The sequence below is a fragment of the Rattus norvegicus genome, chromosome 16 (assembly GCF_036323735.1).
Source record: "Rattus norvegicus strain BN/NHsdMcwi chromosome 16, GRCr8, whole genome shotgun sequence".
Classification (NCBI taxonomy): domain Eukaryota; kingdom Metazoa; phylum Chordata; class Mammalia; order Rodentia; family Muridae; genus Rattus; species Rattus norvegicus.
The window spans coordinates 74,777,641-74,804,983 of NC_086034.1; the positions used below are offsets into that span (position 1 = coordinate 74,777,641).

General features: G+C 41.4%; 1 protein-coding gene and 1 pseudogene across 3 annotated transcripts in view; one reads left to right on the plus strand and one right to left on the minus strand.

Annotated features, from left to right (window-relative positions):
* Nucleotides 1-27,343, minus strand: part of Zmat4 (zinc finger, matrin type 4) — a 391,831-nt gene that overhangs the window by 105,666 nt on the left and 258,822 nt on the right. The window lies entirely within an intron of this gene.
* LOC103693991 (40S ribosomal protein S8 pseudogene) lies at nt 12,212-25,479 on the plus strand (annotated as a pseudogene).

Here is a 27,343-nt window from a genome sequence, read left to right on the forward strand (position 1 = left end):
GAAATAGTCTAAAGCCATGAGCAATGTGTTCACTGAAATCAAGCAGATGTCCTAAACCAAGAGGGAAAAATGAACATCCCAGCACAAGGAAAATTTCTAACCCCACCAGACAGAGCAGAGAGATGGCTTCTGCAACATATAACAGCAAATACATCAAAAGTACAAAGGAGGGAATATTAAAAGCCGTAATTGAACATCAATCATAAACAATGCCAAATATAGGAGAATCTTGTCAACAATCATAAAGCCCAGGAAAGCTTGGGATAATATCTTTGAATAGCTGAGAGTAAATAACTACCAACCAAAATTATAATAGCTAACTGAGTTATCTTGTCAATTGACCAAGAATATGGAAATATGAGCATTTCCAAAATAAGCTCATATGAAGGCAATTAGTGACAACCAAGCCAGTACTGGAGAAATACTTAAATACTATACACCAAATAAGAAGGAAAAATAGTCTTGTCTACAAGAAGACAAGAAAGAATATATTTCATGAAGAATGTGAATAGAAGAGAGCTAGTGCAATATCCCAGAGAACCCTTAATATCAACAGAAGAAAACTACCAAAAAGAAGGCTACTAAGAAAAACAATAAACAAGCATATAGAATACAAAACCTCTCTCACTAGTAACATTAAATGTAAATGGACTCAACTCACCAATTACAAAGCATAGACTAAAATACAATATTCGGTTACATATGGTCAAGAAACATGCCTCAGACAGTCACAGAATAAAGGAATCAATAAACCAAGCAATTGAAATCTGCAAACAGGCTAACTTCAACTCAAACAGCAGAGATAAAGAAGGCCTTTACAACTTATTGAGAAGATATAATAGCTATAAATGTTTATGAACTGAATGTTGGGTCTCCCAAATTTATAAAACAAACACAAAAGCCATTAAAAGTCAAGTTCAGACTCAATAATAGTGGGAGACTTCAATATCTTAGTCTCATTTTTACATAGTTTATCCAAAGTGAAAAATCAAAAATAATGATGTGGCATAAGAGACAAAATATTTAAACATTGTTTCACTTTAATCAGTAGTCCTGAGCAGGACATCACAAAGACAAAGCCATGCAGCTCCCCAGTGGCTGGAGGAGGCAGGCACTTCAGGGAGGTTTCTGAGCTCGACTTAGGTTCCCCATTTTCAGTTATAGGCAGCTGAAGTCTGTAACAATTCCTTTACTGAACATCCTGTTTTGTTTTCTTTTAGAGCACACAAAAATAAGGCATAAAGTGAAAATTGAGTAGGGAGACTGTGCCTTTTAAGTCAGTACCTCCTTGTGGAGCCCAGCCCGACTCAGAGCTCTGGGGCCCCCACCTCAGTCTCCTGAGTGCAGAGATTGCCATGCCCAGCAATAGACTGCATGTATCATATAAAATCTATCAAAATAAAAATAAAACAAAACATTACAGTTAATAAATACCTTAGGGGTTTTATCTTACTTCTTTATTCTCATATAAAAGGGGCATGGTGATGCCCCAGACGACTCGGTGGGACCAGGAAGTTTTATGGGTGCCTGAATTTTGGCTTGTGCCATGTGGTGACATTAAACAATATGGCGATGAAGACACATGGCCTTTGCCTTCTTTGTGATGTCATCAACAAATATGGTAGCCAAGTGACATGGTTGTGTCCATCTTGATGAGATCTCCCCAGTTTTCTGCTAAAGGGGAGCTCAGCCTTAGGATAAAGCGAGCCCATCCCCCATCATGGCATTCCAAGTCATTCGCTTTGAAGATCAAGTGTGTGTCCTTACACCCTTTTCCTTTAAAAGACTCTTTAGGTAAGGAGGTTAGTGTGAATATAAAAGGTGGTGGTGGTGGCTATGACCTAGGCTGGTAGGTGCAAAATTGCAAAATAAACAGAGAAGGAATTGGGGGGCCTCAGCTCCAGAAGCTGAGTCCACAAGCAGCGGACAGAAGAGCTAGAATTGCAGCATGAGGTTTCAGAGCTGCTGAAGATCAACTTCCCAAGGAACATTCCAGACCACTTCCAGGACAGGGAAAGAACTGAGCTGTTTGGCAATACTTTTCCCAGTTGTAGAATCAGGGAGCCAACATGATCCAAGACCAGAGACAGGAGAATAAATGTGACCCTGAAGTAGGAAGGTTGAATCTCATCCACAGCCAGTACATGGGCTTAAATAGCAGAGTATTCTAACGTAACCTAATGTACTCTGCTTAATGCACCAAAATAGAAGGGGGGTTATCAGCCAGACTAACGTGTCAGAGCGTTTGAGTTGCATTTGCAAATTTGAGCTGCTGAGACCTGAAGTGCAGATATACATAGAGTAGAGAAAGAAAAGAGACTTGGAGTTGGGAATAGTTAGAGGCTATAAAAGAACTTCAGACCTGCCTCCATCATCCTGGATGAAGTTGGCTAAGTCATTTAAGAGAGTGAAATCAGAAATTTTAAATATGGGCCGGCAGTGGTCATTATGCTATATATACTTAGGCCAGATTTGTACTGAGAGCTCAACAAGCTAGGTCATCTGAGGTCCCCCAAATAGATCTTTTACATTAGCCCAGAGACAGGCTAAAGATATGTCCTTGGAATGTACAATTTACATCACATGGTGGGTTTGGGAGGAAGGCAGGAATAAACGTCAGATACACTGCCCAAGTACTTGGGTAGGATTAACCAAAATTGTGCCTGGTATTTAGGAGCCAATGTCCCCTGGTTCATAGACTCCAGAAAAGTCAAAGAACTAAAGGGCCTCATGGGACGATCCTGGAGTCTGTGGACCAATCACAAGGAACTCGGGGTGTTCCCAACATGTGATGGGGCAACTCTGTGGAGTCAGATGTACAATAGCCTCTTACCTGGAGATCAAATGAGGTCTGAGAAAGAGGGAGAGCAAGAGAAGAGGAGGTAAAGAAAATAAAAGGCGAATTAAAGACAATTCAATTCCTCTCCCAGGAGAACAACCTGGATTTATTAAGAGTACCAAGTCCATAGACCTGAGGTTCTGTCCATGGGACTTACACTACTCATCAATGCAGGGGCCATGAGCTGCTAGGGTCTTACATCACAATCGGTAGCTGTTTGGCTTATGTAGTGAGCTCTGGGAGTGTCTGTGCTCCAAGAGTTCCAAGAGTACACAGAGATAAGAAAGTCATTATCATTTCAGAAGGGCTTGGAGCTGACAGCAAGGGCCCAGAAGTTGCCCAGGGTTTTAGCACTAAAACATTAGATTTCAGAGCACAGAGTAAAGTAACGGAAGCCAAGAAAACCAAAGTCTGGCCTAACAGATGAGGCTGTTTATTAGCACAGCAAGGAGCATCCACCTTCCTTTGGGCTGGAAGTTGTGTGAAAGGGAAGGAGCTGACCAGGGATCTTATAAGAATGAGTAAAGGGACTTAGGTACAGGGCAGTCGAGAATGCTGTGGAAGGTGTGTGATTATGACGTTCTTGAGAAATTGCAACCTCCTCTCAGAACCGCTTGCTCAAGCAAAACAGGCTATCTTGAGAATTTCCTGTCTCAACAAACTGTCCTCCCTGAGATACAGATGTAGCTGGCCAATAACAGCTGAGCAACTGATAGCAAGAGAGTCGGGGGTGGGGGTGGGGGGAGGGTGTCTGGTTTTCTGCCACCAAAGCATTCTGTCCTAGTGTAGACCTAAGCATTTGCATTTTTACTGTGGAAGTTAGTGCCACCCATTTGCTCATTGGAAGACAGTATAACTGTGTGTCCTTTTCTGACCTTCACTTTTAAAATGAATATGGGAGCCAAAGGGCAGTGTGCTCTACTTGAACATTTCCTTTCTGGTCTCTGGGGATGTACCTGGGTAAGCAGACTTGGAATGCTGGTCCCTATTGCTTCTTTCAGAGTGTATTGGAATTCTGAAGCCAAGAAGTTCGCACCTCCAATCAGCTTGGTTTCAAAGACATTCCTACAGAAACAAAACATCTGCATGTTCATTTTGACAACTGTACTCTCAAAGAGTATATGTGGAACATGAAATCAGATAGGGAGGCAGGATGGGGCTCATCTATGTCCATTTTTACTCAGAGATAACTGGCATCTTTTAAATATTTCCCTAGGAAATTGGGAGCAGTGCTCCTCAAATACAGTTACATGTGAGAGTTTTCAGAGCCCCACTGATATAAGTGAACATGACTCATTCTAACAGACAGAGCACCATTCGTTCCTCCCTCAAGCCCTGTAGAATTCTTGCCTTACCTCAGATCTCCTTTGGGTGAGGAGAAAGAGAGAAAACAGCTCTTCTAGATAAGAGGCTAAAGTTGCCACAAGTTAGGCAGGTTTTGCTCTTTGTTTTGTCTTTATGTTCCTGTAGTTGATGCGGTTGTATTTTAGAAACATTATGTTTGTATAAGAGGTAAAGAAAGAAAACAATTTAATATGATGCTAAAACAAAGACATTAGGATAGCCAAATACAGTCACTTCTCTTTATCCATTGTGGGGGTAGGTAGGTGGGTGAGATAGGTTCTAAGATGCCCCAATAGATTTTTGAAACTACATATTATACCAAACCCTATATATTTTATCTATTCTTTGTAAATACAAACCCAAATTTAGTGATTTTGTATTTTAAACACATGAACATTTGAGGTGAAGAAAAAAAAGGTCTGGAATTTCTTCTCTCTCTACAATTTTTTTTGATGGATTATTCTTGGTGTAGGTCTTTGCAAAACTGTCCTGTGTTTCTTTTACCCTAGTGTGAAGTTGAAAGTTCTCCCTTTTCAGTTGAAGAGAGAATTTTATGAAATCTCTGTGGCATATTCGAATTGCCAGCATTGCTATGTTTGTGCATTGGGGCAATTATGAAATATTAAATAGGAGTTTCTTGAATACAAGCAACTTGGTGTCACAGCAGTCAAGGTGGTAACATGGAAGGCCACTCATTTGTGACTCCAGAGTGGGTATCATATACAGTATGAATATCTGGGACAAAGGAAGAATTCATACTTTAGGACATATCTCATTCTTAGTGAAATGCATATCCTACATGTAAGTCAAGACTCTCACCTACATCAGTACTACAGTGCCTGATCTACATCTGTGAAAAACAGGCCTGTCTTCTTAAACAGGAGAACAAACCTGTCTTAGGTAGGGTCTTACTGCTGTGAACAGATACCATGACCAAGGCAACTCTTATGAAGAACAACATTTAATTGGGGCTGGCTTACAAGTTCAGAGGTTCAGTCCATTATCATCAAGGTGGGGGCAGAGCAGTATTCAGGCAGACATAGTACAGAATGAGCTGAGAGTTCTACATCTTCTTCTGAAGGCCACTAGGAGAAGACTGCCTTCCAGATGGTTAGGAGGAGGGTCTTATTGACCACCTCTACAGTGACACGTTTCCTCCAACAAGGCCACACTTCCTAATAGGGCCACTCCCTGGGTCAAGCATATTCAAAACTCCACCAAACCTAAAATCTGTACTTAGCAACTATGGAGTACCACCCTTTTCCAGAAGAGTACTTCCTCCATGTAGAGTGTGTCCTTCTACACCCTAACCACCCATGTTCCTGATTAACATAGGCTGCCAACATGCTGCCATCAAAGTCAAAGGTTTGGGAAATTACTCAGGAATTACAAATGCTATCCTTGGAAATTTGCTAGACAATCCTATCAAAGTGTCCAATAGGATTCTATTCCTCTTTTTAATATGTCCATTAAGATGCTGACTTCAGCTGACCTCTTTTACAAAGCTTCCTGGTTCATCTTCCATATGCGGGACTCTGATGTAACAAAAGGCTAGGTTTCAGCTAGTTACCTTATCCTTCTAATGGGTCTGGTCCATGGTTCAGACAGTTGTATAATTAGATTCACCTCACTGAACAAAACTTATGACTCCATCTCTTAATGCTCTCCACTGTGTTACACAGTTCTCACCTCCCTTCCACAGCACCATCAAAAAGTATATGCCATCACCAAATGGCCATCTTATGTTCTGGGATCTTTGTTGCCTGTTAAGTTTTAGCATGGCCCCTTCAATGGACCCTTCTTGGAGGCCCTCTCACTATTATCCTTCCCACATCACCACTTTGGTCAGCTTGAAACAGTTCAGAGAGGTCTGAGCCCCCACCCCCTAAAAGCAGTTCAGAAGACCTCTGAAATGGGGACTAATGGTTCATCCAAATTGTCCCTCTTCTCGTCACTATGGGCATTTTTCCCCCAAAACTCAGAACCGAAACACCTGGACTGAAGGCCCTTTTGGCATCAACTTGCCTCTCTTTTCCCATCAGCTCTAAGAGAACCTTAAAGAAATCTCACATCAGCTTAGCATTCTTTGAACCAAGCCAATTATTTTGTCTGCTGTGGTAGCCCGAAATTAAAGAGACCTAGATCTCCTGACGACTACTGAGGACGAAATCTGTGCCCTCTTTCAAAAACAATGTTGTTTGGGATAGAGCCCAAAGACACAAATACCAGATTATAACTCCAGAGACAACCCTTGCTTTTGGTTCGTCCCCCTCCCACTCCGGCTCTGCCCTCATTCACTCATCTCCTCATATACTGTCCTCCTACTTATATTTTTAACCTGCCCTTTAAATGTTTCGATTCCTGGACCCCTTCCTTTAAAATAACCAAAAACAGGATATCCAGAGCAGGAATGTTTCCATGTTAGTTCTCTTAGTAGTTCTCACAATATAATACAGTGGTTCTCAGCCCGAAGGTTGTAATCCCTTTGGAAATATTTACATTAGGAATCTTAACAGGAAAACTAAAGTTATCATATAGCAACAAAATAATTTTATGGTTGGGAGTCATGACAACCTGAGGAATTGTATTAAAGAGTGGCAGCATAGGAAGTTTGAGGACCACTGCACAGCTCCAGCAGTTCCTGACACATTCATAAAAAGTCTTTGGGGATCCCACGAAGAAGCTCAGGCTGCAAGGCGCCTTCATCCTTTCACCCCGAACCAGATACAATTCTTGTTATCAGTCCTCCATTTTCTCCCGCTCCCTTCTGTTGGTGTACCATGGACCCTGTTGCTTCTGATCGTGTATGGTGAAGCACTCCTGGCAGAGGGACTAGTCACTGTAACACCAAACAAGGAGAGGTAGCATCCTTTTATCTCAATTGTACTGCAGTCCCTGCTTTAAATCACATCATCCCTTATTTCACCCTGTTAGGGTACTCCTCCATCTCTATAGGGTGCTTCTCCATCTCTAACTTTTCAAGATGAAAACTTCTCCCCTTAATCTCTGCACAAGAGAGCCGGGTATCCTTCTTTAACAGAACTTACATGCTTTTAAAAGTGGACAATTCCCCTTACCCATCCAACAGCTGGGTCTATACCCACTATCGTCCCACCCTCCTGAGATGCTCCTTTTCCTTCATCACTATCGAGCCACATGCCCCTCATTCTTCATCTTTACACAATAACTGAGTCCTTCCTAGGTTCTATAGCTATAACAGGCCTCCCAAGGTGGCTCTGTTTTCCCTGACCTCTTACCTTCTGCACTTGTTCCACAACCCTGAACATGGAGCTATTGCTCTCTTCCAGATGATCAACTCTATGGCATCCTTCCCATTCTTCCTCAGTTCAGCCCTACCAAATACTCAGAGCCCATTGAGGCACCCTCACCCTCTGTGGGGGCCCCTATCTACAGATAACTACGTTCTCTCAGAGGCTCATCTCTCTGGTCTTGGTCTCTGTCTCTGTTTATCTCTGTCTCTGTCTGTCTCTGTCTTTCTCTGTCTCTCCCCCCCTCTCTCCCCCACCCCTCCTCTCTCCCTCCCTCTCTAACTCATCCCCTTCCTCTACCTGGGCAACCTCTCGGCCTCTCAGCTACAGTCTTTAACCAAATCATCTTTTCCACACTCTAACAATTAGTCATTTTTCAAAAGTTTCTCCAGGGGTTCATGATGGCAATGGCATGATCTGTCACAGCTGATCAAGTTAAAACACTTCTCCTGCTACTTAAAAAATAACCTGACCTATGTATGCCTCCTTAGATCCTCAGGACAGAGCCTAGTTTCCCCTCTACCATCCCTCTTCAGCAGGAAATAGCCAATGAGAGAATATGTTGCTCCCACTTCTTTTTATCCATTATTGAGGTCTGGAATGAAGGGTTATTGACCTAAAGGCCTCAGGTAGACAGAGAAGATCTAGAGAATAAAGTTGACTTGGCTTAACATTTATGGGAGTTTCTGACAAAGACCCATAGCACCCCACTGGTATCTACAGTTCCAGACTGCAGGGCAACTCACCCCAGGGACCCTTCTATTTCCAATGTCCCTCCTTTGCAATCCTATAAAAGTCCAAGAGTCCTACACCAAGTGCTGACACAGTCTCTCTTCCACAGAGGGACTGTGGTCTCCAGCTGCTCTGATTAGGGGACAATTTTGCTTCCCTGGATAACTGCCTCCATCAATCCCTGTCTGACACTGCACGCAAGGAAATTAATACATGCAGTATTTGAAAAGCTATGACCCATTACTGTAAATAGTCAGTGAGCACTAGGCCTTGGGCTGGCATACTGGGAACTATGCAGTGGTCTCTCACAGGTCACTATGAGACACTTTTTCAGTACACGGCAAGCACCAGATGTTGCTAAATGTTGAGAGTGTAGACAGGAAGTGAGTTCAAATTCAGAGCAGTGTGAAGGAATGGTGACCATCCACCACTGTGGTGAGTGCTACCACAGGACACACAGCACACTGCTGTGGAGAGATGTGAACAATGCCAAACCTAGCTGGAAGTTCCCTAAGGAGTCTATCTGCTCATCAGAAAATGGAACTAGAAGCAAAAGTGAATTCTGTCAAAATAGGAAGGGGCCAGAGTTCTAGTCATAAAACTTACAAAAAAAATATGGATAAAAATTCCCAAATTTGGAGGCTCTGCCCTCAAGGGGATGGAAGAGAAGTCGCTACTCCTTACATGTCTGCTGTGTTGTAAGTTATTTCCACAAGTACAGGATGACCAAGACTGACCACCAAGCAAGGCTGACCTAAGAGTGATGGTTGTAAAACATACCAAGGCTCCTGAGGACTCCAGCATTGCCACTAGGATCATGTAAGTGGCCATTCAGAGTTTCTAGATGGGAAGGATTCAAAGAGAAAAAGGAAACTAATCTGGGAAAAGCTTCCAACAAGGTTAAGTGCAAACCATGTCCCCAGAGCAGTCCTGCTTTTCTGAAGGATTTTTAAACCAGGGTAACAACATAACAAGGTTTATATTTTATGATTCTCTCCAGTTGCCAAGTGGGAATTAGATTAAAGTGGAGAGAGCTTTTAGGAGACTCATATGTAGAGGAATGATGCGCTTAAGAGAATAGATTGAATTTGAAAGGAAAAAAAAAAAGCTTGAGGTAATAAACTCCTATTAGACGGAATAAAGGGAGAGAAAATCATTCAAAGGAAGCAAGTACCTACTGACCAGGTCTTCATTTGTACTATCATTGGGGGGAAGGGGGATTCCTCCAGAAATATCAGATTCTATAGACTGAGCCAGAAATTCACAGGCTATGCCTGAAGCATGCGGTTATATCAGAAGGAAGGAAAATTACACAAACAAAACACCCTCAACTTCTCATAGAATGGCAGAGGAATATCACGGGGGCGTAGGAGGAAGAGTTCCTAGTAGCATATACTGGCATAATCTGGCCCACTATAAAAGGGGTAGAATTGGATTATAATATAAAATATGAAATATACAGACAGACATAGGACTCCATAGTGCAGTAAATAAATGATTAAGAATAATCTCCTATGTAAGAATTTCCAAATGATTTATTCAGAGGCTCTTCCCTCAAAGGGATGGAAGGCAAGTGTCCGCTCCATACACGAGTGCTGTGTTATGACTTATGACTTATCCCCCATAGCCCAGAATGAACGAGACTAATGAAACCAGCAGGGAGACAGACAAGCAAGGCTGACTTAACAGTGACAGTCATATTGATAGGCCACATACTTATGCGACCAGAACAGCACTGTGGGCTTTGATCCAGCCTAATCATTAGGAAAATAGCAACTATAGCTGCGGAAACCTCTCCAAAATAACTGAAAAGCATCATGAAGACTCTTGAGATTATAAATGTAGACGTGAGAAATACTAAAACAAATGACCCTATTAAGGCTGTCAGAAACAGGAAAAGTCGCAGCCAAGAAAACTCCATGTGACAAATGAGGAAATGCCATCCAACCGTCTCAATGGGATTCTGGGACATAAACAAAGCCTTTGATTAAAAACTAAGGAAATCTGAACAAAATAAGGAATCTGGCTAATAATATCACATCAATATTGGTTCATTGATCATGAATGGTATAAGATATATTAACACCACAGTTTCTGTAATCTACAATTATTCTAGAAGAAGTATACACGTTGAAAATAAGTGAGAACTTGAGGTGAAGACGGAAGTCACGAGTCCTGAGGCAAAAGCAAACAGTGGTTAAGGAGACTAAGCATGCGAGGAACCCTGTTTGGTGGATGAGGGGGAAGGTTTGGAGAGAAACACGACACAGAATATTTGTGTCCTCTGAGTAAGGGTGTTTATTTAGGTAGCTCTCTATATAAATAGAGAAGAAATTACTAGTAGGGCAAAAAGGGTTGCCCAATTATATTACTACTTAGGGGAGGTAATTCTCTTTTGGTCTATGAGTGGAGCGTGGACCACCTCAGGTTAAAAAAAAAAACAAGTAATTTCCAAACTAATATCTGACTCCTACATGGCTGGAATTCATCAAGTTTGACTATATGATCCCCAACCCTAGTTAGAGACTTTACCCGTCAGAGGGGAGTTGAATGTACTGAATTAAACAGAGGCAGTTTATGAAAGAAAAATATACAACTTCCATTAGGTATTCTATAAGCGATATTACATATAGAGACACACAGTAAAGCACAGAGACATGTATACATATCAGTGCTGAAATATAATGGCCTTCAGTGGACATTTCAGTCATAATCTTACAATGAGTTAGTTACACTGAAACAGATGAGCATCTCTCTCTAACAAGCGACTCTCAGAAAGAGTTGTTGCCACTGAGAATCAGTATTTATAGTCCTCACTGGCTTAGTTTTGTTTCACCCATTCTTAAAAAGTCTGCCCATTAAGTGGAGTTTTAAACCCATTTTTCATTAGCCTATTTGAGATGGCCACAGGTGGGGCTTCCCCTTTACACAGACTTTCTGTTTGCCATGTCTGTGTCTTATTCCTCTACTATTTCCATGTCATTTCCAGTCCACCCTTAGGCATTCTCCTTAAACTCTTGTTCCATACTTTGAGTACTTTTTCTAAGCATTATTATGCATGTATTTTAATGTTTTATTCACCTTGTAATTATTATTGTTATTATTATTGTGTAATATTATTATTCACCTCGTTAATATTGTATCACTTTGCATAAAATAGAAGGACCTCATATTTCATTATGAAATAGACTTCATTTAATTTTACATACAGTTGGTTATATATGCATATATATATCGATATCAGTGATATAACTGACATCAATGAAAATATTTAATACATTTACTTAGTTATCAAGTCTATTTAAATTGTTTAAGACAAAGAGTGTTATTTTATAGTGATAACATCACCCAATTTATCAATAAGTTCTTACAAGTATAACCACAGATGCACCTAACAACTGAGTCAAGTCTTGAAAGCAATAGGTGGCTAGGATGCTTAAACATCCATTTTCAAATGGAAAGAAAATTAAACAAATGATCAACAAGCAAATCAAAGATACGAGGAACCCCAAAAGCAGGTACAAACTCAACATCGGCACAACACATCCTGAAGTGAACATGGACTGGTCTGGGGGACAAAACATATATTTAGCCATAGACTATGCCCTAATGACTTTGAAAGGATTAAAGAAAGCCAGATAGGTCTGTTTTCTAAGCATAATGGAAGAAAACTAGAAATCAGTAACTGAAAGAAATTGCAGAAACTCACAAGTATGCCTAAACTAAAGCACACACCCTTAAGTAGTTAAAAATAAGAAATCAAAAGGGATAACAAAACCGAATATGAAGACACAGGAGCTCACAAGAAACACGGAGCAGCAAGGCAGCGTTGGATGAGAAATGGAGCGGAAAATACAGAGATTTAAACATACAAGATCCTAAAGTCAAAAACCTAACATTTCATGTTGAGAAATCAGGACAGGAAAAAAAGAAACTCAGCCCAAAGGAGAGGAGAGGTCACAAATATTCATACACGAGGAAGGAGCACCAGGAAGGAGCACGCGCAAATGGAAGATCAGAAAGAGGATGGTGAGCGCATGTCCACAGCCCAACACAGAGAGAAAGCAGAGCCAGAACCAACGGTCAAAACACATCGTCGGAACAGCTGAGCAGCCAGCACACATGATAAATAGTAAGTTTTTAATGAACTCCACGAAGAAATGCCAGTTTCCATACGACTTCACTGGTGACTGCCAGCTTAAAGAATTGTTATCAATTCTTTACAAACCCTTCCCAAATCCTACAGGCAGAAAAGAGAAGCTGCCTAGCTCACACAAGACTGGGTTATGTGAGGCCATGACACCTCTAGTAGAGGCTGGTTTCTGTTATTTCAGGGTCACGATTACTGTCCTCACTATTTGTTTTTTATTTATTCGGTTATTTTGAATAATTCTTAGTGGGAAGATGTGCTTTCAATATAGTGTAGAACAGCACCCAAATGTCTGTGGCTACAGGCAAAAGTAAAGTCACAAAGGCATGGCTACCCTCTGATGCAGAGACTGGCTTTTAACTGTGTATGTAACTTATTATTCCCAAGCCTTGTACTGACTCTCAGGAGTTCCCCTGATCTTTCTTTTTCTTTTTCTTTTTTTTTCAGAGCTGGGGACCGAACCCAGGGCCTTGCATTTGCTAGGCAAGCGCTCTACCACTGAGCTAAATCCCCAACCCCTTCCCCTGATCTTCTATTTAGGGTGGTGCTTCCCATAGTTTAGGTCTCATGCTGTGAAAGACTCCCTTGCACACAGAATTACCAAAGAATCCTCTCAGTAAAGCTTAAATATTCAAGCACCACCAGTTTCCTGTCTTTTACACCTAGCAGGGCTCGATCTTGCTCAAACTCACCAAACACCCGTGTTGCCTCGATACTAAATCAGAACAAAGAACCAACATGACCTGGAAGGAATATTCCTTATAAATGTAGAAACAAAAGCATTAGAAAAGTATCAGTAGAGTGGACTCACAAAAGATATCGACGATGATTAACTCACAGCGATATCAAGAATATGTATTTGATTCTACATACGTAAATTAACAAATATAATTGCTATAAAAATAAACAAGAAAAATCACAGGGTTGCCTAAATGGGCAAAGGAAGGGAATATGAAAGGCCTCTAAAGCCTTTCATGCTCCAAGATTCAACAAACTACAAAGAGATAAAAAGCTGCACAGTTAATATTAATACACACAACAAAGAGATTTCCCCCTAAGGTCCAGAATGAAAGTATGTCTATTCGTGCCAGTTCACTTCAACATAGCCCTGAAGGTTCTAGCCAAGGTCAACTTGAAGAAAATTAAGAAAAATTTATACTGGTAAAATTCTCTTTCTGCACATAGCACACTCTGGCATTTTGCTATATATAAAAAGCCCATGGAATCTAGTCTCTCCTCTTCTATCCCCTACACCTCCCCTCTCCCTCAAACTCCCATCTCTCTGCAAACCAGTGAATTCCACAGTGTTTCAAGATACCTTTATATAAAACTCAATTATCTTTCTATTCCTTCATAATGAAAACCTCAAACTAAATTTGAAAAATAAAATCATCTTAACTTTATCAAGAACCATATTAGGAACAAGTTCACCAAAGAAAGTAGAAGTCTGGCATACTAATCACTATAAGGCATAAATGAAAGATAGGCCAATTGCAGAATGGCCCAGTGGGTAACGGCACATTGCCTGGTGATCCAAGTTCGATCCCTGGAACCACATGAACGCAGAGAGAGAGAATGGACTCCACGGTTACTGTAGATGGACAGAATGGAGTTGGTGGTTCAGAAGTGTCATAGGCTTATGCAGAATTTATTCCCAATGAAAATGGTAATAGCATTCTATAAGGCAGTAGTCTGTCCAACAAGGAGAGGTGCTACCATCATTAGATACAAGAATAAAATCACGCTGTTCCCTCAAGCCATAAAAATATTTCAAATACCTCAATGTAAGAGCTAAAATGATAAAGCACCTAGACGATAAATGCCATAAATGGCTGTGACAGTAAAATTAGACAGAGCTTCTGGAGCTATGAAACAAAGATACAAACAACAAAAAGATATAAACATAAAACAAAAAATAGAACTTAATCAAAACGAAAACGTCCTACTTCCCGGGATAGAAAGTGTTAAGCCGTTGCAAACAGAATCCATGGAACAAGAAGAAAATGGCGAAGCAGATGACCCACAAGAGACTGTGACCCCAAAAGGCAGTGGGGGCTGAGTGTAAGGCCAAGTGGGAATTCATCTGCTGTTGTATTAACCACAGCAGTCAGGGAATGGACCAGGCCTTGATGCCCATCCACAGAGGAGTGGAGAATGAGAACAGAGCACTTGTGCATGAGGACGTTTAATTCCGCTGTAAGAAATATGCAATCTGCAGGGAAATGAATAAAACTGAGAAGCATTATTTTACAGAAGTGATTCAGACTCAAAGACTAACATCACGTGCTCTCTCTCATTCGCAGATCCTAGTCTGTAAGACTAAATTTATTGAGTGAAAATATCTTTATTATACCTTTATTCCTGAACACTATTTTTTTAGTTGACTGGCCTATTTATTTATTTATTACCTTTTTAATATTTTACATAGACCCGCTTGCTTCTGGATTTTTTTTAAACAATAAAACATTGCCTTCAATTTACATTATTTCTACCCTCTATAAATGTCCAGTCTTTCAAAATACTCTCTCTGCCTTTATAGCAAGATGACAGAGACATGTGAGACAATGTGCATGTGTGTGAATATGCACATGTGTGTGCACATGTGTGTGTACATGTGGGTGTGCATGTATGTGTATGTGACTGCTTGTGCATGCATAAGTATGTGTGTGTGCAGACATGTACATGCTTGCACATGTATGTGCATGTGTACATTCGCATGCATGTGTTTGCTTTTCTTGGTGCTCATGAGTTTCTCAAACATATGTCTTTGTTTCTTTTACTAATGAAGATCTTTTGATATTGTGATTCCATACAGAGCATTTTTTAAAGCTGAATCTATAAGTTTCCTGACTTTTTTTTTCTTTCCTCAACTCAGTTCATGTTATAAACTCTCCAATAATTTTTATCTTTTATTTTGACACCCAAAATTTTCATGTGTTTTTTTTTGTTTCTCTCTGTGTGTGTGTGTGTGTGTGTGTGTGTGTGTGTGTGTGTGTGTGTGTGTTGCAATAAGAATGAGGTGACTGGGAAACAAAGAAAAGACAGAGCCACATTAAGAAAAGCTGAGAGTGGGTGGGCGGTCTGCTCCCAGGGATACTCACCAGCAGCCTGAAAATTACACGGAGTTATAACAGTTGAGCAAGGAGGCATATTAAACTCCGTAGGTGTGGGGGGATCTCTGCAGTGGAGTCTCAAGCTCCAGCCATCCAGCAGGAAGAAGCTATGGAGACTTCCTGCAAACACTGCCAGTATCAGTATTTAGACTGGGGTCTTTGACATGGCTGTGCCCACATTACACACTCATGATCTCATCTGCTGTGTCTGTCTGCCTCTTTCTCTGTGTGTATCTGTCTGTCTGTCCATGTTTGTTTATCTGTGTGTTTGCGTGTCTGTGTGTATGCCTATTCGTCTCTGTGAGTGATATGTCTGTCTGTATGTATCTGTATGTTTATTCTGTACATATACCTGTTTGTCTGAATGAGTGTCTGTCTGTCTCTGACTCTGTGTATGTCATCTGTCTGTCTGTCTGTCTCTCTCTGTGTATGTATCTGTGTCTGTCTGTCTCTGTCTCTCTCTCTCTGTATGTGTGTGTGTGTGTGTGTGTGTGTGTGTGTGTGTGTGTGTGTGTGTGTGTGTGTGTTGCTAAGAACTGAATTCTGTTTTGAACAAGCTGGGAAGCACTCCAACACCAATCAGGACTCCCAGCTCTCCTGGTTGATTTTCTACTTCCCAATTCAGAAGGACATTTTATTTTATATTCTCGAGTATGAACAAAATAGCTACTTCCCTGGACCAGCTCAGTATCTGTCTCTTTTCTCTTGAGTACTAATCACAGTTTCAATTTTCCTCATTGTCACGTTTGTTAATTTAGAATTATGTTTGGGTGGAGTGAATAAAATGGTGCATAAAGTGTACTCTACCCATTCCTCTAGACATTTCTTTTAAAGCAGGCAATGAGTTTATATGAGATCAAACCCCAACCTCTCTGCCCTCTAATGAGGGTGGAGGGTTACATAGAAGAGATAGGAGCTGAAACTTCTTCTCGGTACAAGGGAGCTTAGCTGGGATTCTTCATGATGGCCTTTTGGACGTGTCATTCAATGTCAGGGTCAAGCACAAGCAGAGGACATAGAATACATTTGAGGGTTCCCTCTGAGTTCTGAGTTTTTCCTGTCACGAGTTTTCACATGTCTTTACACCAATTATTCGTCTTGGAGTTTCCTTTTATCTTCTTTTTTTTTTTCATTTCTTAAATAGCAGTTCAGCTGTTATCTTAATGAATACACCGCCTGACGAAGCTTGCACCTCTTGGTTCCCATCAGAGTTTCAGAGAGGCTGCTGGGCGTTAATGAATTAATCCTGAGAGGAAGCCTACAAGTCATGAGACACTCAATTCTGCCTCCCGGTTGTTCATTTCCCCGCAGTTCTGCCCAGTTTGGAATTACTCTTCACTGCCTTCACGTAGGTGATCTTTCAACTTTTCCAGGGTCTGTAGATGCTACCGGCACAGGGGCTCATTTGGTACAAGTTATTCCACTATTAGCAGCCACTGTCCCCATGATTGACCTACAGTGATCATGAGCTCCACTCACATGGCGGCCACACTCAGAGAAAATGAGTGACAGGAATTATCTGTGGCCAACATTTGTATGTGGGTTCATGTGTGTGTGCGATGCAATGCGAAGGCAGTTGACTACCAGCCTTGCTGGAGTATGCTTACACTTGGGGCCTGATAACAGATCAGTTAAAGAATGCACGCCTGTCACTGAGGGACAGGATTATAATGAAAAGGATATACCACCGCAGCAGTGAAGGAGTCTCTATGTGTTGATGCGTGAGGATTGAAGGGAAACTTAGGGCATAATGAAAGCACAGTATCACTTCCATGCTAGCTTGCATGAGGCTACACATTGAGACACAGTTTGCACAGACTCAAGACAAATAGTTGTAAGAGGTTATTCTCCACGGTCACATACTTGGGTTGTCCCTGGACTGGTAGAAACCATAAAAAGAAGTCAAATAAAATTTATTTTATGGGCCTGAGGTAGGGTCAATTTATTAAAATGAAGCCTGGGAAATCAAACTCCTATTTTGGAAGAACAATGGCCAAGACTGCGAACGCATATTAAATTATCTTGACCAATCTAAATGAGAAAATGCTAGAAGGTAACTCTGGCTGATGAAGTCCTGTGCTTTCATGATAGACAAGAAACCAAGGCCCAGAGTGGTAAACTGTCTCCTCTGACTGCTACTACTGCTGGGTCACAGAGCTAGGACTGCAACCCGGGGCCAGGCCACAGAGTGTACTCCCTTGACCCTCATTCATTCGCTGGGATTTTGGGATATCAAGGCTTCCAAGAAGAGGGAGATGCCTACTTCCCCCAAGAACTGGGCATAAGAAATCAAGATTCTTATTTACAAAACACAAGTGCTTACCCGCTCATTCCAACTCATTTAGCAGTGTGCCAGCTGGTTTCTGTAAAAAGCCGCTACCACCTCACTGGTCCATTAGCTATTTCAGTAAATGCCTCATTATTTGTCATATTTTATAAAAATAGACTCCAAATCAGAGTTATTGCAAATCTCTGTCCATCGCTCAGGTCTACAGATCCACCTAAATAGTGTAGGTATCACGGTCACCTTCCAAACAAGGATCTGATGAGGCAAATATTACTCCTATTGCCTTAACACAGGCAATCTTCATGTTTGTAGAGAAAACTCTAGTTGTGCTGATGTAAATTTTTAAGTGAAACTGGATTTGCAAGGGTCCATGGAGAAGGTTTTCCATTTCTTACACATACAAGTCCTGGGGTTCTGAAATATTTAAATCACACTATCATGTACACTGGGTGTTTAGAAGTTGGCTGAACTCAAGGATCATGCAGGGAACACTACTAGTCCATACATTTTCAGTGCTCGACAGGGTCAACAACACAATAGCAGTTAAGACATAAGTGCTGAACGAATAATGAATAGCATTCTTTCAGGAGACTCAGAACCAAGAAAGCATGGTGGTGTATTCCTCAGTGTTTGGGGCAGCACTATTAGTCCAGGACCCAAAGCCACATGAGGGTTCCAAGCAAAAATCTATCACCATACTTCTCTCTCAACTACCTGCCTACTACGTTGTTGAGAGGGAAAATTCATGAAATGATAATTATTGGTAAGAGAACATATTTAACACAAAAGATACAGATCATGAAATGATCAATTGACTCCGAATTTCATATTCATTCTCTCTCTCTCTCTCTCTCTCTCTCTCTCTCTCTCTCTCTCTCTCTCTCTCTCTCTCTCTCTCTCTCTTCTGTCTCTATTCCTTGACATGAGCAAACATATTGGAGGGCTTTGGGTACCATCTTCAAGGATGTGAGTTTTAAGAGCACTTATCACATAATTTCAATTGCCACAGAAACCATGATGTTATAGACTAATTGGGAGAAGTATGTCTTCTTTACAACCTAGGGCAATCCCATCTTTATGTTCTGAGTTTTGTTGTGGTGTCTCTTACCTGGTGAATACTCACTAAATATTAAGCAAAATGTCACAATGAGTATCTCAATAGGTATGCTGTACTTTGAGCAAATCTGTTTATTTACTTTTTAACTTATTCCTTCATCTGTCATACAACACATCCTGTTCACAGTTTTCCTGCCTCCATTACTCCCAGTTCCCCCTCACTTTGATCAAATCTTATGTTTTTCTTACACCACAATCAGTGTTATTGAATCTTATCTACTGTGTCCCTTTGCAGAAAATTTAACATAAAAGGTACTTAAGATTATTCTTATGTGTAGACTTAAAGCTATCCTTTTATAGATAAACAGAATAGCTTCCTATTTGTTCAAGGATACCTTTCTCTCTTAGTTTTAATGTTTCTCTCTCGCTTATTTTGTCACAATGCATGCCACTAACAGCCACAATGACTTAAGAGCCAAACGTGACAGATATATCCTCCCGTAAATTCAGGAAAATATTGTACCGAGGTTCTGCAAAATATCATCCTAGCTCTTAACCTTAAAACAAACAGTGGGAGCCTCCAGGCAGGACCAGGGTACATCTTGGAGCTCTGAGTAAGAAAAAAGAACCATTTAGTGGCTGCTGTACAGAATATTTACGGCTTCTCCCATGCAGCCCCAGTTGGCCCCTAAAGGAAGTCACGTGAGTGGGGACATATGTGGGGTAATTTCTGCTGCTTTTTGCTTTTTCTTAGTCAACATCTCACAAAAATAAGATGCTCCACAGATCAGTTCAGGGCTGTTTATGATGCAACATCTGTATCTAAAATTGGATATCTAGTAGTTTCCCATCCTGTTTAATTAGTTTGTGGATAGCACATGCATGGTGACAGATGTGCCAAACTGAAGTCATTTTAAAATTCACGCTCATCTTTTTCTGGGACTTAAGTCGATGAAGATGAAGAGTTAACCACGCTTTTTTTTTAGACAGCAATACATTTATTAGCATCATTAGGAAAAATAATGGGCAAAACCTGCCCCAGATGAGAAAAGCATTGGCCCACGGGGTGTAAATAGGACACCATGACTGTTCATCAAGCAGATTTCTTGTTGGATTTGAAGCTGAACAGGAATCTGAGTTATTACTCACAGTCCTCATTAAATCTTTTTTTTTTCTTGTTAGAGTTCCCAAGGTCTAGAGTTTCCTTGTCCAGGTCTTAAGAGAATCCAATTCTCTGACTCATGTTTATGAAGCAGGGGTAGGGCACACAAAGTACAGATGAGGTAACACATCTCTGTACCACCTCGGTACCCTTCAGACCCCCAGCAGAGTTACAAATCCATTCTATCTGGGTCTCCTGGCCTTTGGAATCTCCTGACCCCCAATCAAACAAACTTGCAGCTGGGTATTCCAGTTTAGCATGTGACTTGGGGTGGCAGGACATGACAGCGGTGGGCAGAAAGGTCTATCTTTGCTTTTCATGGTTCGCCACTGTCTTCCTAGCCTGATTGCATCTAGACAGCTAAGCCGTCTTCATTCCTAGTGATGCTTTACTTTCCCCAACTCCCTGCCCCTTCACTTGTGTTCATCTCTGCTCTAAATAACCTCGTCACCAACTTCCAGACTCCTGGTCCTCATCTCAAGTTGCAAGTAATTATTGTCTCTTTCCTAGAAAGAGACATTGTGATTAAAGGGTCTTTAAACTTTTTTTTCCTTTATCTTGCGTTTTATTTCAATAATGGTGTTGATTTTTCCTCTTCTCCTTCTTTCTATACTTTAAGTCTTTTAGGATCAAAGAGTGAGTCATAAACAATTTAGTATTCTCTTATATAACTTTAGGCACAAGTTTTTGCCCATAATAGAGACTTAGTAATTTTGAACGAACAAATGAATGAATGCATACATGTATGAAGGAAGGAAGGAAAATGATCTCTTCTACATCATATTTTCTTTCCTTATTCCCACCAACAATTATGACAGGATGTAAGACATTTAAATAGCTTAATTGTCTAACACAGAAGGTGGGCTCGGAAGATCAGATGAAGCCTACATGCACCAGCTAAGGTGTCAAAACACATTAAAAATAATAATGCAAAAATAACCAGGTGTAATCTAAGCTAAGCATTTGCTTCAGTGCGTCTACTATTCAATTTAGACTTGTGTTCTATAATTATCGTATCTGCTTAAAGGTCCCACTTCCTGCGGATGCTTAACTAGTTAAACTACACACTGCTCTCACAGATCGAAAATATTAGTGTAAGGGAGAAGCCAGTGTATTTGTTGTAATTGATTAAACATAATAAAAATGTTCCTTTGCTGACCCAGGAATCTTTGTCAGGTATGTGGTTCCGGAAACTAACTTATTCACTCTAGAGCTGTGGTTCTGATTGTATGAGAGGATGGAGGACGGAGAGTGTGGGAGCATGGGGGAAGGACAATCATGTAGGACCTCTATCAACACTATATGGATCTTCACACTGTGGATGATTTAAAGAGGAAGTGGCCTTTATTGTCACAACTGCGAGGCTGAGTTAAATGGAGTCAGATTGCTAGTCCCAAGAGCCACGAGAGCAGCAATGTGGCAGGGCAGTGGTTCTCAACCTGACCCTTGTGGGGCTCTAATGACCCTTTTGTAGGAGTCACCTAAGTCCATTGGAAAACACAGATATTTACATTACAATTCATAACAAGCAAAAATCGCAGTTATAAGGAAGTAATGAATATGACTTAATAGTAGAGGTCATCACAACATGAAGAACACATGCATTAAAGTGTCACAACATTAGGAAAAATCAAGAACCACTGCCCTAGGGCTAGGGCAATAGTTCAGAGGCAGACTGCTTGCCTCTGACTTGCCTCTCATGGGTGACCTGGGTTCTCTTCTTGGTCCTGGAAAACTATGAATGTTGATCGTGAACCAACTTGTCTATCTACTCCTGTTGAATTTCCATGTGTGTTAGTAGTTTCCCATTACTATTAGAAATATCTGAGTTAATCCACTTAAAAAAGAAAAGGCTCTTGGATATGTTAGCTCATGTCCCAGTGGACAATTGCTAAGGACCTGTGCAGCAGCATTGTAGGTAAGTAAAATGATGTCATGACTAGGAAGCAAAAGAAAGGCAGGGGTGGGGTGGTGGAGGGGAAAATCCCTCTATTGAAGGTACTCAGTTACCCAGAGACCTGCTGGGCTCCACCATTTAAATAATTCTGCCACTTCCCAATAGTGTCACATTGGGAACTGTCTTCAACACATGGGGACCTTTGGGGAAAATTTTGGATAAAAAGCATTCAAGGTTCTTCTAATTGTTCTCTTTACTGGTAAACCCCAAGCACCCCTAAACCGACTTCATTTAACTCAGGTTGCCATTTTTCTTACTGGAAATCCCAGCAAGACTAAAGATATTCTAACATATATCTCTGCCTGTAGTTCCTCTCCCTTCAACTAGCCTCGGGCTGCTTTCTGGAGAGAGCCATTGAAAAGACACAGATATCAACATCCTGTTGATTTCCAGCCTCGAGACGAGACATGCAGATATAAATAGGGTATCCCCTGTCACTGTTGTCTGAGTCTTCTTTGCTCTACACCCTGCTCCTGACACTGTCACACATAGTTGAAGGCTCGGTCATTCCACAAACCCCACCTCAGACTTCTACAGAGTTGGTCCTCTGCTGCAGCCAACACTGCACCGTTTCCTAACCTGAGCACAACCCTGGCAATCCTTCCAAGCTTGCCTGATGCCACTATATCTCAAAGTCTCATACTTTTTTGTCACTCTATTACCACTACCACTCTTGTCTCACTTTCTAGAAAGGTAATCTGGCTCTTAACTAACTCAGCTGAGGATGAGTTTTGGACCAGTCACCCAAATCCCCCACTCTGAGATTGTAGCTATGAGATCACTCTCAGGTCCAATTCTCCTATGAAGAAAACCCGTCCCCAACAGCAACAGCACATGGCTGCTCATCACTGTAACAGCGTCACCATGTTGTTTCTGCCCTCAGCTTTTAGGGAGCTCTGATCTCAGACCCAGAGCCACTTAGCCTCAGCCAACACTGATGAAGAAATGCCAGCCGGTTGGGGTTACCTTCCAGTACCAAATGAATTTCAAGGTCTTTGCTTTAGTCCTGTCAATCACAGCTAAGTGCTGGATCTCTGACGGAAATGTTGGCTCACCTACAAATCTGCCACTTGGCAACATAGCCTTGAACAAAGGATGCAGGGGGGGGGGTTGTATCTGTGGGGGTGGTAAGAGCAGAGCTCCCATTGGACAGAATGAACAAGCAGTCAAGGACAGAGAGGAACCCTTCCCTAAGTAGAGGGGAGATGCAGTACTTGGATTCATATGCCATGTCATGTAAACGCCTACCACACTCTCATGGAGAAGGTAGAGACCCTTTATCATGACCTAAGACCACATATTCAATGTTGGCCATCCATGTCCCCAAGCTCCCTTTCTGGCATCCGCTTTGCACATGATGCCTCTGCTGTCAGTGTTGGAACATGCCTCATTCTTTCTCCATGCATGACCCAATGACCTAGCTGGGGCTCTCTGTCTGAGACAAACCATTGCCTCACATCCAGCTATTTCTCTGACCTCTCAGATGGAGGTCAAGAGCTTTAGCCTCCTTCATGGCTATCGATAACCTGTTGTAGGGTAGCCACGTCCGTCTTATTCTCTTGCCATCCCTTCCTGCCCCTTTAGTAATGAGCCCGTCACCGGGTGCATCAGGAATCATCTCTGGTCACACACTATCTTCAGCTTCTTGTGTTTGGCTCGTGGTAGAAGATCAGAAAATGCAAGGGGGGGATGAGTGGGGAGGAATGACTGGATAAGTAAATCAGAGATGAAACAAAGAAGTAACAAACAATATAATCCTGCTCATGAAATATCATCTCTAGTCACCTAATCAGTTATTCTGTTCCCATCAATCAAGTGGAGGGAGACAGGTGAATCCTAACCACACCGTCGACTTCACCTAAGCATTCGCCAAAGCACTGGAATGCCTTTTGCAGAAGTCCAACTGCTCTGATTTATGGTGTTGGGTGTAAAGTGGGCTGATGCTTTCTGCTGGTCTTTAAAAGGTTAAGGTTAGTCCCCACGTGGACTTACATGGGGATTCTTCAAACATCTGGAGAGACTCAAGAAATAAACACAGACTTGTCACTGACTGCCAGTCATGAGAGGAGACCACCTTTCCTTTCTTCATTTCCTACATTTAAATGCCACTGTATCCTTAGTATATAGCCATATACATTTTAGCAATGACCTCTATTTGAGCTCGGTGATCAAGGACCAATTCCCATTACCTCTAAGTCCCCTCTTGTTGCTATACTGTTGTTACCACTGGCTTCCCAATCCCAGTGAGTGACTTGTAACCACTAATCTGTTTCCCAGGGTAAGATGAGCTATTTCTATCCTTCAGCCCACCCTAGTTACAGTCAACAGTAACCTGGAGCCCATCTCTGCTACAGGATCAGGAGAAACCACAAGCCAGGACCACAGGGCAAAATCACTCCAAATCCATCTATGGTAAATATGGAAGCCATAACATCTCTTGGGTTTAGTTTTAAGGCACTGAGCTTTGAGATAATGTTGCCTGGTCTTGCTGTCCTGAATATTATTTCATTCATCCCCCAGGGCATCCTTCCCCTCCTTCGTCTTGGAGATCTATTGTCCAGACATATGAACACAGATACTTTTGGTAACAAAAGACGTAGAATCAGCAAGGTCTAGATGTGCTAAGCAACACATCTCCTGGGACACTGACAAAGGCCAGGCCAAGATCAAGCAGAGCCAAGTCACTATACCACCTCACAGTAGAAAGAAAGAATCCAGAAGGCGGGGCTACATTTTAGGAACTGGACCATGAAGCTTTGCGCTTCCTCTTTCCAGTCAGTGTTGAGCAATGGTCATCTCTCCAGACAAATGGCACAAGGACCACAAGACCAGGAATAAGAGAAACCCTACCACAAGAAGCGGAAGCATGAGCTGGGGCGGCCTGCTGCCAACACTAAGATTGGCCCTCGCTGCATACACACAGTCCGAGTTTGAGGAGGCAATAAGAAGTACCGTGCACTGAGATTGGATTTGGGGAACTTTTCCTGGGGCTCTGGGTATTGTGCTCGCAAAACAAGATCATTGATGTTGTTCGTCTGCAACGCATCCAATAATGAGCTCGTCTGCACCAAGACCCTGGGGAAGAACTGCATTGTACTTATTGACAGCACACCGTACCGACACCGACAGTGGTACAAGTCCCACTATGCACTGCCCCTGGCCACAAGAAGGAACCCAAGTTGACTCCTGAGGAGGAAGAGATTTTAAACAAAAAATGACCAAAGAAAATTCAAAAGAAATATGAAGAAAGGAAAAGAATTCCCAAACAAGCAGTCTTCTGGAGGAGCAGTTCCAGCAGGGCAAGCTTCTCGCCTGAACTGCCTCAAGACCAGGCCAGTGAGGCAGAGCAGATGGATACATGCTCGAAGGCGAGGAGCTAGAGTTCTGTCTGTGGAAGATCAAAACCCGGAAAGGCAAATAAACCATCATTCCTAGCTCGTGTAAAAAGGTGTTTGCTGTTTTATGGAAAGAAAGAAAGAAAGAAAGAAAGAAAGAAAGAAAGAAAGAAAGAAAGAAAGAAAGAAAGAAAGAAAGAAAGAAAGAAAGAAAGGAAGGAAGGAAGAAAGACAGAGAGAGAGGGAGGGAGGGAGGGAGGAAGGAAGGAAGGAAGGAAGGAAGGAAGGAAGGAAGGAAAAAGAATTTAGAATGTGAAAATCTCTCATTCCCTTGTTCCACTTACTTTGAGGTAAATCTGTTTCTCCTCTTCTTACTCATACCCTACTTTTGTGATATGAAGTACTGTATACATTACTGCCTCCCTTGAAATCAATCCCCATTACAGCCAGTCCAGACAATCGCTGTGATTATAAAAGGAACCAGAATGTAACATCCCATCCAAAATGTCCCTCTCAATCCCATGCCTCCATGAAGAGGGAAGGTAATTTCTTTGTGTTTCTACATTTACCCTAGTTCACAGGGTCATACACACCATATGAAAACTCACTTATTAAAAGTATACACACATTTTGTCAAGAATCCATTCTTAGGAACCTGAGTTAACTGTGCTCATTCTACAGTTGAGGTCTAAGCGAGGTTTTAAAATGTATTTAAAAATATCTAAGTCGTTCAACCTCAACTTTCTAAACCAACGAGTGAATTGTTCTTGGTTCTAGTATAGCAGTGAAAAAGGAGGGGCTGAGTCAGAGAGATGGGTTCACATGCAAGCAGGAAGGAGGTGCTGAGTCACGGAGATGGGAACACTGTGCTAAGGGAACCTCTAGTAATAGGTCAGGGGAGAACAGGCTGTTTGAAGCTCTAGACCTCAGAGTCTTGCTCTGTAGAAAGAAAGGGCGTGTATAATTCAATGATATTTAATGTGTCCTACAGGGCTATTAATCTTTTGATTCCTGAAAGCATTATTAAATTTTCAAATGCACTCGAAAGCTGTGTCTTCAGACAGAATTACAGCTGAAGAACCTGGAGTCCTCTAAAACAACAAATAAACCTGGTCTTTGTCTCATTCTGAAGCTTTTAAAGGAATTATTAGGGTGCATAAAATGAATATTCTATACGCAAGTAGTCATAGTTGTGGAATTTACATTGCCACTATTTCTAAATAAGAAAGAGCCTTCTCTAGATGTTTTATGCCAGCACAAAGAGATTTAACCATAAAGAAAAACTCTAGAGTACCTTTCCAACCGTTAGGTTTCATAATTCCATGCTCCGATGGCTGTTTTTATAGTAGACTTCGTGTTCAGGAAGAGAGATGGGCTTTCCCTGTTAAATTGTAATTCAGACGTGGAGAAGCCATCATTTGTTTCCTTGTAACAAATAACACCAGAGTCGATATTCAACTGTACACACTGATGAATATTTAAGCCAATCTTACTTCTAAGGCTTTGTTAGTCTGTAGAAATTTTTCCTTTACATTTTTTACCTGTTCAATAAAAGCCAGAATGATTCAGTTCTACAGTTTCCGGTGACAATATACAATGAACACCCAAAGCACCTTGACGTGCCCCTTATTTGCATTATTAAATTATATGAAAATAGCATAAACATGATGCATAAGTCACAGGAATTAAGGTCAAGGTAGAAAAGTCTCTAAATGCTATCAGCAAAAACATTAAATGAAGTTATTATATGTGTACTTTGTAACAGGTTGAACACCATCAAATAGTCAACAGAAATTGAACAAATGATGCATAAAAGGTTTGCCCTGGCAGTAAAACATCATTGGCAGACCTTAAAGTCACAAGACTAGGGAAAGCATTCACAGATCACATGACTCTCTATGCTTTGAATAATTCAACTCCCCCACGCTGATCTGCACATAATTTAATCTCACTCAACGGTCCAGATAGCTTTCTGCCTTTAGACTGAGAATCTGATTTTTAAATTCACACCGAATGCGAAGGAGTTAGAATAGCCACACTCTCTTCAGGCTGGAGACCATGTGGCCCCTACCTTCAAGATTGTCCAAATGCTGAACCAT